This window comes from Lepisosteus platostomus, chromosome 2 (genome assembly GCF_059453375.1).
Source record: "Lepisosteus platostomus isolate fLepPlt1 chromosome 2, fLepPlt1.hap1, whole genome shotgun sequence".
Lineage (NCBI taxonomy): Eukaryota > Metazoa > Chordata > Actinopteri > Semionotiformes > Lepisosteidae > Lepisosteus > Lepisosteus platostomus.
Window position 1 is genome coordinate 81,420,472 of NC_142612.1, and position 6,086 is coordinate 81,426,557.

Below are 6,086 nucleotides of genomic sequence, written 5' to 3' on the forward strand. Positions count from 1 at the left end.
GTCCCTTTCCATCCAGGAAGAGAGATGGGGCATTTGAGCATAATGAGCACACTGAGTACATGGGGTTTTAATCGGGTACATTTGGGTACTGTCACGATTATAGTCCCCCCTCCTTAAGGGTGCTCCAGCCCTTTCACTTAAGACTTTATTCGGTGCACCTGATTCCTATTCCCAGCCCACCTTAAAAGCCAGGCGCTGACGCTCATCCGGGCTCTGCATCTGGTTTCCGCACCGTGCGAGTCCGGGACCTGGAAGCTCCTGGTCCCGTTAAGGTTTTAATCTCTGTTCCCGTTCCTGTTCCCTGTCCGCCGGTTCCGACCCGGCATCTGGTTTTAATTCCGTGTTTTGATGGATCTCCTGGTTTTGGACACCCATTTGTTTGGATACTCTCTAAGGATTACTCTTTTGGATTGTTCGCCTCGGCCACACCTCCCACGTGCACCAGCGCACCTTGGACACGCCCCCCCTGTCTTCAGCCCCGTATTCCTGCATGACGTTTCCCCACTTCTTCGGATTGTGTCGTCCGCATAGGGTCCGGAAAGAACTGTTCGTTACAGGTACTACGGGTATATATTGGTTTACTTGGGTACATTCTGGTACATTAGTGTAGACTGCATATCATGTTAAATGGGGTACGTTGAGTATATTGGGCAGGCAGCTTTTGGCGTGTGCACGGGAGTTGCAGCATACAGTGCAGTACATCCTAAAAACTCCATATATTACTCTTGACTTTTATTGTTTTTTACACTTAAAATGGACTTGAAAGACCCTGTTGTCAGAGGAATGTAGGACAATCTGAAAGCCGTGCATTATCTTTAGTTCATTTCACGGAGAATTGAATATTTGAGAATCTTTGATTTTGTAATTTTAACAGTTCTATTTCTTCTCTCAGTGTCCACTCTTTATAAGGCATTGGAAGAGAAGCAAGTGGATCTATGTCCTGGGTAAGCAGGCAAGAACATTCTGGGTTATTTTGTTTGGGTTTGTTGGGGTTGAGGGAAGGGATAAGTTGGTTAGCTGGCTGCTTAGAGAAGGATGAACCTGTAATTTGTAACTTGTGTACTTATGTTGAAATAATGTTTTAAACAAGATAATATAACTGAAGTTCTCCCTTGTGGTAGGAGTCCTGCACCGTGGGGTTTTGCTTTTGCACTCTTCAGGGTGGGTTTCTGTTAGTTTGTCCTGAAAAGGTGTAGCACTGAACATTATGGCGGTTTAGGTCAAAACTGGTGTTGGGAGTGGGAATGTTGGCTGGACCATTTCTGACTAGTGCAGAGGACTCAGTCCAGTTTCTTATTTTTTCTTGAGGTTCTCTGCTGTCTGGGGGATGATCAGGCCTTTGCTGCCAAGGGAGGACGTTCACCAGGACCGGAGCCCAGATGCAGCAGACTGGGTAGTGGGTTCTGTCTGCCAAGATCTGCTCGGGGAATCATGTGCCTGTTCCAATTCCAGAAGCCAATGGACTCACCAGAGGAGCATCAAAGCTGCTTTAGAAGTTCCTAACAACAAAGGCAGAGAAAGGGAGGGAGGTCTTTGGTGGGTTAATTGTGGGCAGGAAAGAGGTTCAGGTGCTATTCATAGTACATCAAGAGTTGCATGAAGCTCTAAGTGAACCTCTGCACACCAGCCTTGTAATGGCTGTTAGGACCATGGCTTGTTACTTCAGCACTTGAGCCACCTGGCAGGGAGGAGACAAAGTGACTTCTAGTGCTGGAATGGAGAAAGAGTTGGCAGTTGGTAACTTTGTAGCTGTTTTGCACATTCTAGGCCATTTGAAAAGCAGAGTTTGAAAGACTCAAAGGTCATGCAATGATTTATTTGCATGGGTGCACACATGTATGTAAATCTTGCATTGGCTGTAGAGTAAAACTGAATTGAGCACATAAGGTAGAAATTAATAAAAGGAAAATTAATTTCATCCACTCACTTGGAAAAGAGGGATTGGTTTAGCTGAGTGCCGCTCTTTTTTGGTACCTGCACAGAAAGCCTTTTGTCATGGGAGGGGATTTCCTACAGAATGAGGTAGGAGAAAGATGGGGGTTGTTTGTTCTGTTTTGTGAGAAGGGATATGTTGTTATGCGGCTTTGTAAATTCTTTGCCAGAAAATGTCCTCCATGTATTGAAAATCTATATTTGTTTTGTTGGTGTGGGATGATTAAAAATGGCTAAATGTACTGAGTCGGTTTTCTTTTGTTTCTTGTATGCTGATTGTGGTTGTACAATGTGCTATATTGAGTTTATACTGGCACTGGACCTGCTTTTCCCTACATTGTTTTATTTAGAAATCTTGCTCCCTAAATAATGTTTCTTTGGTTTTACAATCAATTTTTACTACTGGGGGTTTAGGTCACACTCTTTGGGTACATTTATTTTACATTTATTTGGGTACTCTTTGGGTACATTCCTCAGCATGGAGGATGTTTATAAGCAGTTATAATTTTATTTTTAGTGATCTAAGCATTTTTATACATTCCTGTATTATGAAAACCTGTGGTATTTGTGGAGAAAGTAGGTGAGCTTTAAGGTATACATTTTAGACATTGATGGTTTAAAACACAGAATTGAAATGCAGTTTGGGGTTTTTAAATGTTTTTAAATTTGCCACTGGGTGATTTGTGCATAGTGAAATAGTGTAGAAATGAATATGCAGATTTATTCCCATTTGTTTATATGCGGGGGTGGCATTATGCAGGGGTGTGCCCAGTGTGGAGGTGGAGGCCTGGTAGAAGGGTAACCCCTTGTCTTTGTAGTCCCAGCTGTCTTGGCTTCCAGCTCATGAGCCCCAGCTGGGTGGGTGCTATAAAGGCACACTGGACACCCTCTGAGAAGAGCAGAGCCACCCCTGGATGATGGTGTTTTTGCACCATCAGTCCTGCTGAGGATTGTACCTGTCTTAGGTTTCCATCTTCTGTTTTGCCTGTCCCTTTATGCCCTTTCATAGGGGCAGGCAAACTCATGCATCTTGTTATGCACAGACTGGACCCCACTGAACAGCAAATGTCCAGTCTGGTGACTGCTGTGCTAGCAGTTATTTTCCCCAAGCTGGACCCCATTAGGTAGGTTAAGCCCAGCTTGTAGGTAACATGGCAGTTGCTCACTTTATTTTCTCCCTTTTTGTATTGTTTTTGTTCCCAGCTAACTTCACACTGGTGCTTCTGTTTCCTCAGCTGGGGTGTTGACTTTTTACTGGTGCTCTCCGTGGTGCCTCCCACTATACACTTTCATTTATGAGTAATTGCTGTATAATTTCAGTTTTCCATTCCATTTCAAGTGAAAATGTCTGAAAAGCAATTTACTTAAGTATGTTGTGTAGTATATCAGGTTTATTGTATTTGCAGTGAATTGGGGTGCTGGCATTACTAAGTCTCTCTTAATGTAACAGTTGATGTAACAGGGGGACAAAAGTGTGGGATTGAGATAGTACTACTGCTACAGATCAAGCCATTTCATACTGTATGGGTTGAGACTGCATTGCAAAGGAAAGTTCTATTTTTGTAACACCTTGTTTGTGAAATATTTATGTAACTAGTTAGTGTGAAATTGTTATAGGTGCAGCAGTTTAGGATTACAGAGTAGACCAACGGCAGGAATATAATAGTTTATTTATGAAAAAAGGAGTTGTCAGAATTGTATGGAGTTGTGTAGAGGTTGCAGTTTGGGGTAGAGACAACTCCTAGCCATGCTGGCAGTACAATGGGTTAAATTCAAAAGAGGTTAATGGTCTAGAAAATGTAAGTGTTATACAGTTTTAAATTGTAATTAGATTGTTTGGTTAGTGAGGTCTGGTTTAAATGACTGATAACTGCCAACTAGGAGGTATAAATCCATTTACAATGGTTTAACCATACAGCTCACTGCACTGATGAAGACTGGGTGGGATGCCAGTCCATTCCTCAGGTCTCATCATGCCAAAATGCAATTAACCTACCTCAATGCTCCTGGACTGTGGCAGAAAACCTCACTACTTGGAGGAAACCCACAACCAACTGGAGAGAAAATTACATGAGCACCCAAAACTAGTTTTGAACTAGTTTTCATAAATAAAATGTAATGTGTAGAAAAATAAACTGGTGACATGTGTAAGGAGTGTTTATTTTTATGAGCACAGGGTGGACGAGTCATTGACAACCATAATGATGTCCTGGAGAGGAGCAAGAATGTACACATTGACTTTAGCAATGGTATGTATCATTCATAGGGTACATAAAAATAGTCTGGTTTAACATGAGTAATTATCATGTCAAACTGTTGGGTTGCTAGTTGATTCACAGCAGCCTTTTATTCATCATTTTTAAAAGAATCCAGGGTGTTCAGCTCAAGGATTTGCCATGTAGTGTTTTCCAGACCATCACGGCAGTTGTGACATGTCTCCCGTTCTTGCCTCCAAAGTCCTCCAGATTAACAAACAATAGGTACGTGAATCTTTTGAAGGGGGTGAGAGGAAATTATATGAAAAGGTCAGATCCAGATCCAGCTTAAAGTTCAACTGCTTTTAGACGTAATTAAATTGAAGGAAACGGTGACATGCTATGTTCTGAAAGATTTTAAACGTCACTCTAGTTGTGCCATACTCATATGAGCCATAGGAGATTAGTAGTTATTGTACATATCAAGATTTTGTTGATTTATTACTCTTCTGTTATTGGTACGGTAGCTAAAGTGCTCAGACTATTAGGGCTTAGGGGTCTTTTTCTCCAATCCCAGAGGTTAAAGTGTGTATTGGTTCAGTCCAGCACAGAATTTAAGGACCTTTAAAATTATAATGTAGTCCATTTCATTAGTTAAATTCCAGTTTTTCAAGTTTCTTATCTTGTTTTTCTTATAACCTTTTAAAGTTAATTACATTATAATAATAATTGCTTACACTTATATAGTGATTTCCTGGACACTCCACTCAAAGTGCTATACAGGCAATGGGGACTCCCCTCCACCACTGCCGCCAATGTGCAGCCTTACCTGCATGATGCAAACGCAGCCATAGTGTGTCAGAACTCTCACCACACACCAGCTCTCACTGTGGAAGAGAACAGAGTGATGAATCCAGCTCAGAGATGGGGGTTATTAGGAGTACATGATCAGTAAGGGCCAGTGGGAAAATAGACCAGGACACCAGGGTAAAACCCCAACTCTTTTTGAGAAATGCCCTGGGAGTTTTTATGACCATAGGATCTCAGTTTTACTTTTCATCTGAAGGACTGTGCCTTTTTACAGTGTAGTGTCCCCATCACTATACTGGGGCATTAGGACCCACCTAGACTGAAAGGTGAGTGCCCCCTGCAAGCCCAAATAACAGCTCTTCCAGCAGCAACCTTAGTTTTTCCCAGGAGGTCTCCAATTCAGGTATTGACCAGGCTTACATCTGGTTAGCTTTAGTGGGCTACCATCTGGGAACTGCAGTGTGATATGGCTGCTGGCAAGATAATGAAATAGGTCCTCTTAATTAATATGGGGCTGTTTGGAAGTTTCCACAACTTATAAAGTCAGTAGAAACTTTAACAAGTATGAGTTGGCTATTACAAAAAAGGTAGTAGATTGGGTTTTTAAATATCAAGCTAAAAGTAAAAGTACTTTTCTCAACAAAAGTTTTGTAGCAGCAGCCAAGTGAATTTAATCTAAGCACCCCTTCTCTAAAATAAAGTTTGTAAGAAAAAATATGGGACTAACCAGCAAATGAAAGATTTGTCCCAAAATCAGTAAAGAAACAGTACTCACCACTCTCCTCAGCTCCTGGACTCTTGAATGAAAACAGAGGCACAGGGAGTCTGCTCTTTTATCCTCTGAGCTGGGCTGGCTCCTCCCCCTCAGAATGTACCAAGTCCAGCGAAGGGTAAAACCTTCATAGCTAACAGCTATAGTGAATGGCTGAAAACAAGATTAAATTAACAAGATACAAGCCAGCAGCCATATCACCCTGCAACTCACAACTGGCAACCTACTGAAGCTAAGTAGGTGTGAGTGTGGTCAGTACCTGGATGGGAGACCTCCTGGGGAAGAACTAAGGTTGCTGCTGGAAGAGGTGTTAGTGGGACCAGCAGGGGGTGCTCACCCTGTGGTCCATGTGGGTCCTAATGCCCCAGTATAGTGAT

General features: G+C 42.2%; 2 long non-coding RNA genes across 2 annotated transcripts; one reads left to right on the forward strand and one right to left on the reverse strand.

The window, feature by feature from the left end:
- Positions 1-375: 375 nt before the first annotated feature.
- LOC148677413 (uncharacterized) lies at positions 376-2,174 on the forward strand. The gene is made up of 3 exons (XR_015940999.1): positions 376-557; positions 893-944; positions 1,309-2,174. It is a non-coding gene; the product is annotated as an uncharacterized LOC148677413 (long non-coding RNA).
- Positions 2,175-4,073: 1,899 nt separating this feature from the next.
- Positions 4,074-5,746, reverse strand: LOC148677414 (uncharacterized). Its single transcript, XR_015941001.1, has 3 exons — positions 5,713-5,746; positions 4,957-5,014; positions 4,074-4,422 (listed from the first exon to the last, which is right to left on the reverse strand). It is a non-coding gene; the product is annotated as an uncharacterized LOC148677414 (long non-coding RNA).
- Positions 5,747-6,086: the final 340 nt, after the last annotated feature.